At 48.6% G+C, this 12855-nt stretch overlaps 1 protein-coding gene across 1 annotated transcript in view; it reads left to right on the forward strand.

The window, feature by feature from the left end:
* The window catches only part of MDGA1 (MAM domain containing glycosylphosphatidylinositol anchor 1), a 1234846-nt gene that overhangs the window by 981957 nt on the left and 240034 nt on the right, over positions 1–12855 (forward strand). The window lies entirely within an intron of this gene.

The following is a 12855-nucleotide window of genomic DNA, read 5'->3' on the forward strand; positions in this document are numbered from 1 at the left end:
TACTGCAAAGAACGGTAGATGGCTTGAAAGGATTCTGTGAGGAACAGGGCACATTTGCACAGCTGATTACAAATCAGATCAAAGTCTTTCTGGGAATAGGTCATGCTGTGCAAGCCAGTTTAAGAGGAGCTCTTTTAGGTGTGGCTACAAATAGCACTATCTGTCTGCCAGATCTCACGTGAACAACCCAAACCAGAATACACTGAGGAGCTTTGCGTCAGTCCTCTCCCGGCAAGCCCCTTCCCGCCAGTGCTTGTTTTATTGGGATTTGAAATAACTCAAATTTAGCTCCAAGGTGAAAAGGCAATGTTTGCTGCAGGCGCATAGAACAGATCAGCGTAGACCTGGATACAGAAATCAAGCTTTTCTGGGGGTGAGGGAAGGAAAAACACCACTAGTGGGGAAGGAGTGGCGGTCAATAAGACCACCATTAGGGCCTCATTTAAAGTTTGGGGATCGTGACCACAGAGCTGGGGACTGGGTTCAAGTCTGGCGGGAGGCTCAAACATCCTGTGATTGTGGGCAAATCACTAAATCTTGTGCATAAAAATGAATGTGTCCATCTGTAACGCAACAGGTGCTCAAATACCTTCGGGTCTAGTTCCTGCTATATAAAACTCCCCCAGCTTTCTGCTAATTACTTAAAGATAAATTTACTTAATACATGTAAGACATTGTCCGCGGTTCCTCGTATGAGTCAAACCCTCTCAACTACATATGCACTCTCCGTCTACGGCAGGACTTGAAGTCCAATTGGGACTCTCCTGCAGGAGTCCTCCACTGAGACCCTTACCTCTGACCTTCATGTTATGATGAAGGTTCAAACAGGCCCAACTTCACTCAGTTCAGGCTCACCCAAATACTATCCACAACAAAGAGGATCTTCTATAAAGTGCTGTTTTCTAAAACTGCCCGGTTACCCTTCTTACCCTCATCCTCACTTCTTTGTAGAAGGGCCATCAGTTCCTGGGTTCCACCCCTCCTCACACTGACTCAGCCTATGTTTGACTTTTAATAGGTACACAATAGATTTTCCAAAGAATCATGGGATTAGAAAAAAAGCACCGAAATTCTGCCATTTCAGGGGTCACGTAGGTGCTATTAAAGGCAACTGAACCCAGAATCAGCCTATAGAATCCCCTGGCGCGTGAGGTGCATTAACCCCTTCGATGCTGGTGACGGAACCGTTCCGTCATCAGTCACGGCTGAGCTGTGCTGATGACGGAACGGTTCCGTCACGACCGCGCGCTGTGTCGGAATGTCCAGCACAGGGCGCGGCTACGGCGCCGCAGTCAAGGTGTTAAAAGAGCTGTTTCAGTTAAAGGGACTCACTCCTGCGTGAAGCAAGGTGACGATTAATATTTGTAGGATAGAGGAGTGAGGAGCACTGGCAGTGGCGCGTAAGATCCAGTGACTTCCAGGCCCGGACTGGCCATGTGGCGCCGCGGCCAGGGCGACTGACGCTGGAATTTGGGACCACGGTTCGATCCCCGGCTCCGGCGGCAGGTTAGCCCAGCACCATGTGACTCTGGGCAATAGCTCGCTTAATCTTCCCGACGGCCCCCAGCGCCTAGAGACCCTTACGGGTGATTTTGCGCTTTACAAATGTGGACTTTATTGCGGGCACCGGGCAATCCCCCGGTGCGCCGACTCCCTATGCACTGCACACATGCCATGGCTGTATGCTGCTTTAGTTATGAGGTTCATTGGGGGAGCTCCACGTGACCCCTGATCAGATCCCATGAATACGGTAATGGTACGGCACTGCGAGTGTTGTCGTAGGTGCACTGTCAGTGACCTATGTGCAGTTTGCAGTTTGTGATATATACTTTATTGCATGATTTGTTAAAAACCTTTGCCTATGTGGTATCGGTAAGTTAGCGGCATCTATTATGCATCTCTACTGTGTAACGTGCAGTGTCAGTGCTGTGTGAGGTACCAGGAGGCGGTCCCATGGATAACAGAGGTCAGGACAGATGTGCACTGCTGGCTGCTGTAAGGTGCACTGCCAGAGCTGTCTGAGGGATTAATATCAGTTATACGTCAGGTGCACTGCCAGAGCTGTGTGCAGTGCAGTGATTGTCTGCTATGAATAAAACAAGTAGTATGTGAAGTGCCCTATCAGAGCTGTGCATGTAATGCTGTTATCTTTTTTAAATATATGTGGGTAGCATTGTACCTAGAAGGCATCAGAGTGCTGACCAATGTCAAAGGCAAGGCTGCAGTTAACAAGTGATAGGGGGGGCAGCTGCTTTGTGGACTGTGACTGCACCATAGAGCCCTTTAAAGTGGTCGATTCTGCCTGAACAGTAATAGGGTTGGGGTGATCCTGAAAGATACAGGGATATTGTTCCAGATGGATGGGTGCAGAGATGGAAACGCTGTGGCCTTGATTCTTCTTTTTTACATGTCTTAGTCTGCACGTTGATGGCGTCCTCGCCTCCATGTGCTGACTGACACCGGGGACAGTGAGCTTCTCAGCCAGACAGACAGGGGTGCCCGTCGTGATGGCTTTGTAAATGATGCAGCTGGTTTTAAAGATGGTGGCGGCTGGCATTGGAATCATTGGTAGTCCATCAGGATGGTGGTGATGTGATCATATTACTTCAGGCCCTGGATGATGCTGGGTGCCATCAAAATCAATATTGTTTATAAGTGGCGGCATTGGCTGAGCTCCGTGTAACACCAGGGTATTCAGTCACAAATAAAGTCCGCTGTGAGAGTGCTGCATTGACCGAGCTGTGTGTTATGCCAGCGTGATCTGCTATGAATTAATCCAGCTATCTTGATGTACACTGGCAGAGCTGTGGAATCACAGGCTCAAAATGGCAAGCTCTATAAGGGGCAGGCCCCAGGTGTCTGGCAGATCTGAGTCATTACAGGCTAAGACTAGTGAAGGTAAGGCATGCCAGGACTGAGATGCAGCGGTAGATCTATTTACAAGCTCTGAATCAGGGCCAAACTGGCCGTAGCGGGCACCAGGCTTTTTCCCGATGGGGTGGGGGCCGGTTTGGGCTGGGGGGGGGGAGGGGGACTGTTTTTGTTACCAGGGATCGGTTTTGCAGCATTGCTGCAATATTGGCCCCATGTAACAGAATTGTCTGAAATCGGCCCTGGCAAACAGCTCAGCAGCAACTACCGCCACCCTCACCCCCCAGTGGTGGCGGGGGGCTAGCCAAGCGGGTTTTCCAGGGCCAGTTTCGGGTCCCAGTCCATCAGTGCTCTGAATAGCAAGGTAATCTGAGTCAGGATAGAGGTGCATGGGTATTCATGTTTGTTTACAGGCTTACACCATTATCAGGAGTGTTGTGTGGCAGGGATACCAAGGGGGTGGAGTCGACGATTCTGCCAATATCCCCACATCAAATTCCAGTGAGTACACATTCTCCCTCCCCCAGAATGAGAAATAACTGCTCTGCCCCAGTAAATCTGGGTACTTTTCCTGGTCATTTATTCTGATTCCATGTGGAAAAAAACACCCTTTTCCACCTGCTCTGAACACACAGAAAGTGCCAGAGGAAGGACTGGAGAAGGGTGTGGGAGTGCAGTCAGGGACAGGGCAGGCTTCTGCGTTGTTTGCTCCCCCATCCTATTGCAATAGTCTGGTGGGCGTCGGACTGTGATGCCGCCCACATAACCTTCCCCCGCAGCAGTACAGACAGGCATGCTGTATCGGTGTCCAGAATTATCAGGCCCGGAGTTTTCTACCTGATCATTCCAGGCCTGGAGAGACTCCGAATTGCAATATGCAGTGCTTTTAATGGGCCGGTCCTGTCCGGCACGGAGTGCCTGCACTTCTTTCATTTGAAAGGGAGAGTACATGCACTTCTCAGCATCAGTGCGATACATATTATTGGAGGGTACTGGCACTTCTCAGGAGCAAACAGGTACTCTAAATAGTTATTACCTGCACTTCTGTATTCCCATTTAAAGCACAGGCAATATTCAGCATTTCACCTGAGTTACCATTCTGTGTGAACTACCACAACTGTTGATGTAGGCCTTGGGGTTGTAATGGTAATCTGGGTAATCTCAGAACAGCAAAGGCTTGTCTAAGGTGCCCTGGGCAGAGCTCTGTGTTTACAGGTCTGAAATGGTCAGGGAATGCATGGGAGGGCGGGGCTAGAGCAGGGGGGACACCAGTGAGCGTGGGTAGAGCTGTATTTGGTAGTGTCCTGCATGGCAGAGGCCGGGGTGCAGGCATGAGATGCACTGACAGTGTGACATGCACAGTGCTTAATTTGTAAAATAACAAGTGCCGGAGCCCAAAGTTTGGCTCAGAAGCCTATGGCCGGTACTACGAACATTGGAGGTGCAAAGTACCAAAGGTGTGTAGTCTTGAGTTCCCCTTGTGCCTCTTTTATCCACCTCAAGGCTCACCCTGACCCTTTATCTCACTTTTGCACGTTCTTTTACCCTTTATCACTGTTTTTCCATATTTTTCTTCCACTTTCTTTCGCCCCTTTTGTGTTTTTAACTTTTTTGCTCTAGATGAAAAATGAGTGCTGGCCCCTCCCTACAGATGAGTGCTGATGGGCCCCATTTGCAAACACCGGCTCAAATTAAGGTCTGGATACGCAGATCGTAATTACTGGGCACAATTCAAGATGGAAGTGCAGCGGCTGGAAGAGCAGTCATGTTAGAAAATGAAAGTGCATAGACATGCACAGCTGTGCACCATTCTGATCTGGTATTAGTCGATGCAAATGCATAGAATTGCATATCTGTAACAGAATCATGTTGAAAGATGGAAATGCAAATAACTAATGCGGTGCTGTGCACAGTGCAGATCCGAAACGGAAATGAGTTCGCAGGAAAGCATTGCATGTTCGTGCAAAGCTGTGCACAGTGCAGATCTGGAGTCCTATTGCACGTTGTAAGTGCATAGACCGAACTGTGTGGGGTGAAAGTGCTATGGGGCAGCCCTTTATGAGGACACAGCCGCGGTTCAGACCGCTCGGAGGCTCAGCAGTGCGCAGGCGCAGCGGTGCTCAGGCGGTGGGCACGTGCTCACTCTGCCACGAAGAGGCGGGCTTCGCACGTGCTCGGCGGCCCTCGTCTTGCACGAGGCGCCAGTGAGGCAAATGCATTATTGATCGGAGTGTGACCCGGCCCTGTGCGTCGCTGCTCCCCCCGTCTCCCTCTGGAGCGCCTCGCTGCCTCGCTGCCTCTCTCGACTCGGTCCTCGTTCTCATTTCTTTCCTTAAAAGGCCTCCTTTGAACTCGTGTTCCCAGCTCTGTTTGATTGTTGCTGTTCTGAGAGCAGACCTCTCGGATGCAGAGTTGTTTTTGTCTTGTTGCAGGAGGACAGAGAGAAAGCCGTGCACTCAGGGGTCGAATGAGAGACACCGAGCGCCCTGCTCATTTCTAAGAGTGGTTGTAGGCTCAGGTGCCAGGGTGACTGCAAGGAGACACAGTGAGCTCTCATCTGTGATGCGGTATGCGGATTCATATGGTGCCGCGTGACATTGTACAGAAGCGCACCTACAGTCAAATTTCGAGGGGGGGGGGATGGACGTTAAGAAAAAATGTCGGGGGGGGGGGCTGATTCTTCAAGCAAAGGGCAGAGTGGAGCTGCAGGGGCCCTAAGAAGGGGTGAAACCCATCAAACCTCATTAACAAGAAAAAGGTCTTTAACCCCTTCCATGCTCGTGACGGAACCGTTCCGTCACGAGCCTCGGGTGGGCTGTGCTGGTGACGGAACGGTTCCGTCACGGCCTGCTCGCCGCGCCTGCGCGCCGCGAATTCCGCGCTGACGTTCTAATGGGCAGGCGGGTCCGTGACGGAACCGTTCTGTCACAAGCACAGCTCACCCGAGGGCCGTGATAGAGCGGTTCCGCCGCGCGGCCCCGCCTCCCCTTAGCGCTGCGGCGGAATAGCCGCCGCAGCGAAGGGGTTAAAGACCTGTTAAGTACTTAGGTGCGGCTGTGTGTGCGCCCGGGAAGTGGTCTCATCCGGGGCTGACACACATGACAGGGGGGGGGGGCTGAAGCCCTTTGAGGCCAATGGGCGGTGCGCGCCTGACATTGTATCTATGCGCTTTTTATGAATCCGACTAAAGAGTTGGGTTCTACTAGAGCCCCATGCAGCTGCAGATTGTGAGCATGGTTGCCACCGCACTGCATGTCAACAATCCCACTTACTTCCAGCTGTAGATTTTAATTTGAGATCCTAGTGTTTTCAGGGAATTGTAGTCTTTGTTTACCTCACTTGAACATACTGGACAAATACACTTGATAAAAATGATTTGTAGAAGAAAACTTATGGACTGGGAACTAAGGTGCCTTATTTTAAACCAGGTGGCAACTCTACTTGCTGTGTGTCACATTCCTGGATATTTTAACAAAAGTTCAGATGGTTCATTGGCTGCAGGTCTTGGGATGGAGAGAACCACCCGAAAGGCAGGTGATTGAAAAGGATTGTCCCCAGGACATTCAACCAATGTATGAATTTTTAAACCTGCAGCTTGGGCAGTAAAGAGGGAAGTAGTGCTGTGGTGCTTCTGTGCTTGGTTGCCGCGTACTACTCAGTTTAATCCTGTACACTGAGGCAGACGACTTTAAACCTGATTCATATGGTGATTTCCCTACCCTGACCTGGGCTCACTCTTAGGGGTGGGCAGTACCCGCAGAGTTTCACTCTGCAGAATTTCACAAACTTACCTAAAAAATCTGCGAGATTCCGTTAAGTTCCGTGAGCAGCAGAATGTCAGTACGTCGGGTTGCTCGCACTGAGTTTTAGCACCGGAACTTGCCCTGGCAGCAGAGCTTTCTCAGCAAGAGTGGTAGCAACCTGTCGCAACCGTTTGCATTGAGAAAACATGGCGGGACTCGTTCTAGCGCTCGATTATCTTGCTCGCACTCACCAACTTCACGTTGGCGAGCCGCGCACAAAAAAAACTCCACCACGCGGCGGTTGGCAGAGTTTTGCAGAAACGCTCCAGGCAGAGAGTGGAGTTGGCAAAACTTAGCGAACTCCGCTGGCAGAGCAGAGTTTACCGCCCAACCCTACTCGCTCATTCTCAGACATTAAGCTTATATTATATTATATTATAACAATAAACAAAACCCTCTGATATAGTTGTCCTTCTGGTGGATACCCTGGCCAGGGGGAGAGGAAAAGGAGCTTTTATGGAATCAACATTGTTGCAAAAAGTATCACAAGAGTTCCAGGGTAAATGGGGTTGTTTTCTTGGCACTGGGCCTACAATGCACTATCAGAAGCAGCTTTGGGGCTATCATCCTCAAGTGCCCAGGAGGATCCACACTAAACAGTTGCTCTCAAGAATCAGGGAAAGGGTAATTTCATTGTTAGGAAAGATGATGTTCGGCTCAGCCCTGCCACACATAAGACCAGTTATTGCGCACCAGGCTGCCTTCATGTCATAAGTGATATGGAACGTAAATTGACCCAAATTTCCACTTCATTTCAGTATGCAAGACCTTATAAGGTAGTAATTGTGTAAGGTGTGAGAGAGGAGTTCTTTTTTACATTTCTGGCCAACGGGTGCATTTGGGTTATTACAAGTTTGCCTACAAACTTAGACAAGAATTCACTTATGGACACTCACTTCATGTCAGGCTCCTGGGCAGAGATTTTACACTCACCTCTAGTTCTGGTGATGTCAGGTAGCAGTGGAACAAACATGGTGCATTGACATCAGCAGCCATTTCTGAAAGAGCTATACCATATGTGACCTATATGGGGATACAATTCATTGAACCACTAGTTACTTAAAAGATTATGGGAAGAGTGCAAAAATTATAGGTTGTGGGTATTGACTTTTTGGATGTAATACAGGTTCATACGTATACCCAATCACATGTATCCATAAATCACACTAACACACAAACCTACAGGGCTGAACTATCTACTTAAAGTTTGAACCAGATTTTGATTTCTGTGGAAGGAGGCCTACTTTAATTTTTGGTTTGAGGCTTGATGCATTTAAACTTATCATAGTATTCATATCAAATTACCAGCAATTTATGGCGCAAATCGTACAATTGCCTGCCACCATGGTATTATTTTTGGGCAGTAGTAGAAAAGGTATTAAAGATGTTCAGAATCCTGTTTACAACTTGGACATGAAATTAAAGTAGTTGAGTACAGCCTAAGAACTTTAACTGACGTAAAAAAAACTATGAGGTCCATTTTGAATGATCCAGACAACATAGCATTTTGCCTTCTAGTGACTAGACCGACTACCAATATTCATAGGTAGTGAATGGCAAAGATCATTGATCCGCTCTACTCTCATAATCTGATTTTTTTTGATGATTCAGGGCAGAGTTAAATCAATAGGATTCCGCATGACAAACTCCCATTGATTCTTCTGGCTATGTTCTGTGAGAAAATGTGAAATCTGACTATAAAACATTGGTTGTTCTGCATTATGGATTGTACCGCTGACGGTATTGGAGGATAGCAGTCCAAGAAGCCTCAAATTTACAGATGTACGTTTGGACTGGAGGGTGTTACAGAGTTCTCCCCATATGCGATTGGAGGATATGGACCACATCAGCTTACATTAATAAACTGTGGTTAATGGTGTCAGGCTTTTGACACAAACTTTACCTTCCAGGGCTCAACATAGTCCCTCATATCCTCTGCCGTGTATGCGGGCCCCAAGTCTTTCATATTCCAGAGGGGAGGCCCCAGACCCTCCTGCACTTAATGTGATGCCATAGCTAGGAATGCAATTATTAGCAAGAGGAAACCTCGGATGTTTTAGGTTAAACTTAAAAGTAAAAAAATCTTAAATAATATAGAAGATCTGACAGTACTTCAACAGCAGTAAGCCTGTCTGCTCTGAGACCCGCCCCTTGTGCTGCATCCCTGGTCATATTTCAAACCCCATGACTCACTTAGACCAGGCCAACAGCCTCAGAAATCTGAGAAGACGTCTGAACAAGTAAAGATTGTCGCTTATGAGGAAAAAATTCCAGTACACGGTTTGTACTTGGTGAGTTTTATATTGTCTGACTCTTTTGATTCATAAAGTCAGTACAAGAGAGACAGCCAACACATGTTTTGCCCCCTATATTTGGCCATCCGCCCTGGGGCTTCCTCAGGGTGTGAGAAACGTATTAGTGCAGGACTGGATGGTCCTGAAGTTCAAGCTTTTGGTAAATCTCAAAAAGTTACGGGCTAGAATCCCAGTTTTGGTCGATCGGATCAGGCCAACAGCCTCAACTTCCTGAAACCCACCTCCCATGAAGATGATATCTTACACTAAACCATAATCAAGCCTTATCAGGGGAAGTGCTCTCACCCCTGATCACCAATATCGATGCCTAACTCACTCAAAGCATCAAACCGGACTTGACCTTGAAGACCCTACCAACTACCATCAATTAACTCATGTACCCTCCATTGGCTATATCCTCAAGAAGCAGTCGGCTCACAACTTCCACACTACGCCCAGCGAGTCCAGAACAACCTATCAGGTTTTATATTTTGCTGCAGCACAGAAACTGCTGCCTTACAAATCACCGACAATATCCTTATGACTACAGATAAAGAGGACCCCTGCCTCCTGATAATTCTTGATCTTTCATCAACCATCCCAACTTCCTCCACATCCTTGATTCTCCAATGGGATTAATTTGCAGTGGACTTTCTCAGATTCCCCTCTGTCCCATACAACCAGCACCTGTTTGTTCACATGAAAACTCTGACAGAACACCAACTCGATCATATTCAGAAGTGACATCCTCAAGTGACATATCGCCAGCAAAAGCAAGGTGGCCTGTTACCAGCTCTCTCTAAAAAAGAAAGTGAAACCGTTTCTTCCTGAAAGTGACTTCGGTACTACTGTTTAAGCCCACATACTCTTGTATCTGGATGGTGGTAATAGCATGCTGTGTGGCCTCCCAGACAACCCACTTAAGGTAAGCCGACGTCCCGCGGCGCGTCTCATCAAGGGCCTGAAGAAATATGACCACAGCAGCTGACCCTAGTGGAACTCCACTGGTTACCCTTGCTGGTTTACCATCATCTTTAAAACTAGCTGCATCATCTATAAAGCAGTCATGACCGGTACCCTTGCCTATGTGGCTGATAAAAGCTCATCACCTCCGGAGGCTCCTGCAGCCTGGGCATCATCAGACTGCAGATAAACATGACAGAACATGAATAGCAAGCAACACCCAACGTATTTGGTCAGTCCAGGCTTCTGTGCTTTTGGGTGCAGCACTACAATGCCGAAGTAGCTCTAGGATTCTGAGTTCAGGTTTTTGTAGCGGTGTCGTTCTTTGCAAACATTTGTTTAACTAACTTTGAGAGCGTCAGTGATGCTAAAGGCCCTGAAACCAGTTTTCGGGTCTGTTCCAATACGGTCCAGAAGGTCTGGGTCTTCTTATCTCAATTGAGAGACTGGTCTGAGTGTCCACTGCCCTTTAGCTGCATACCTTTGAAATTCAAACTATAATAAAGAAAAGTCTCACTTGACCTGTATTGCTTCATATATGCCTCACAAGTTCTTATGGTTCTGATCAATATCATTTATCAAACATCATTTATTCTTATATCTTATATTTTAGCATACTTGTTAACATCAGTAAACACATACCAAAATAATCCACATGTACATTTGCATAGTTTTTTTTTTTTTTTTTTTTTTTTCAAAAACCTTTATTTGAGCAAGCATAGAAAAATACAAGAATGGGCCTACAACCTCACGGGCTGGCCGCTAATAATAAGGCACCAGGCATGAATTAGAAATGTACACCCGTGGTCAGGTACAAATCCAGCACAAAGCATTACTCCTCACATGTCACAGAGCATTTTGAATTTTTATTTTATACAAAAAGCAAAACAAACACTAAAAAGGCGAATGCATGGTAATTAAGGTCAGCCCAAAGAACGGAGGGGATGGTCCACGAACAGGAGAACATACCCAGAGCCCTGAGGCTCCAACAAGGTCGGGGGGGAAGGGGAGCAGCGGGGAGAATCGAAAATGCAAAAAACAGCATGAAAGGGTTCCGGGAACGCTCGCCTAGGGAGATAAGATAACCTCAGCAGTGCCCACAAGGGGAGGGGTACAGATATCCCCACGATATTCATTCCACTGGCCCCAAATCTTCGTCCACGCCCTGGGTCTGCCCCTGGCCACATAAACAGTCTTCTCACGAAACATGGACCAATCCATGTTGTCCTCCCATTTCGAGACCTCAGGGGGCCTGGAAGCGCCCCAGAGTTGCGCAACATCCCGTTTCGCAATCATGTAACCCAAGGTAGCCCATCTGGTCTGGGCCACAGAGTAGTCAGTGGGCTCCCACACATTCAACAGACATCGTCGAGGCTCCGGCCGCAGGGCCACACCAGTCACGTCAGTCATCACCTCAAGCACAGCAGTCCAGTAAGCCGCCACAACCGGGCACTCCCAAAGAATGTGTAAAAAGGTAGCACTCGACCCACAACCACGCTTACATAACCCATCCAAGGAAAAGCCCATCGTCACCAGACGCGGACCAGTGACATACACTCGATGAAGGATCTTAAGTTGAACCAAACGGAGACAGGCAGGAATGGCTACCTCCTTGGGAAAAGAGAGTGCCGATTGCCAATCCTCGTCGTCCAGTTCCAACCCATCGCTGACCCAAGCCTCCCGAAGTCGGGCCAATAAGTCCGCCCGATTATTGATCAGCTTCTTATAGATCAGGGAAATAGTGCTATCAGGCAGGTGCCCATCAAGAACACGATCTTCGAGGGGGGAAGACTCGGGCAGGGCCTCATCGGGAGTCAAAACTGAGGCGAGGGCGTGCCGGACCTGCAGATAACGAAAAAATTCCCTACCATTCAAACCATATTCCGCCTGGAGGGCCTGGAACGACTTCACACTACCTTTCGAGCATACATCACCCACCTTACAAATCCCAATCATATCCCAGCGGTCGAAACCCTTGGTAGACCAGAGACAGCCCAAACGTTCCGAGGCATAAAGCGGCGTCGCCAGCGTCAGTCGATCCTCCCATCCCAAACTCACTTTCGCGGCTCGCCATACAGTTACTGCAATCCTGGATGGGCCCACAAGATGGCGCCCGGCTGATCGAGAATAAAGCGCTCTATTAAAGTCCCCACCTGGCAGCTGAAGTCTATCCATCTCGAACGCAGGATTCCGACCCGGTGAAAACATCACGTGATTAATAGCAGACAACTGGGAAGCCCAGTAATATCGCTTGATATCGGGGAGCGCCATGCCCCCGTCGTACCAAGGGATGGTGAGTTTCGCGAGGGCAATACGTGGACGCCCGTCCCAAATCAATTGCCTTTGAAGACTCTCGATCTCTCGGAAATAGGTCTTGGGGATTGCGTCATAGGAGTTCTGGAGCGCGTAAAGGAACCGCGGCAAGGACATCATTTTAAACAGGTCCGCCCTGCCCAGAGGAGACAAAGGAAGCTTACGCCAACGGGCCACATCCAGTCGCAATCTAAGCAACGGGGGGAGGAGATTACGCTCAAAGCGGAGCGAGGAGTCCAACGTAATAAAGATCCCTAAATATTTGAAGCCAGACTGGACCACCTGGATAGGAAGTCTGCTCGGCAACGGGGGCAAAACACCCGAAAGAACATACACGCAGGACTTGGCCCAGTTAATAACGAGGCCTGAGTTGGCACCAAAGGAAGCAAGAACATCAAATAAAACAGACAGAGATTTGCGCGGGGAGGTGAGGTATAAAAGAATGTCGTCCGCGTAAAGTGAAACGCGGTCCTCAAAGTCCGGAGACCAGCGAATCCCCTTGAGCGAAGGTTCCCACCGAAGCCAAGAAGCCAATGGTTCCAGGGCGAGTGCAAAAAGCAACGGAGACAAGGGGCATCCCTGACGGGTACCTCTACCAAGGGTGAAAGGAA

This window comes from Lissotriton helveticus, chromosome 6 (assembly GCF_964261635.1).
Source record: "Lissotriton helveticus chromosome 6, aLisHel1.1, whole genome shotgun sequence".
Lineage (NCBI taxonomy): Eukaryota > Metazoa > Chordata > Amphibia > Caudata > Salamandridae > Lissotriton > Lissotriton helveticus.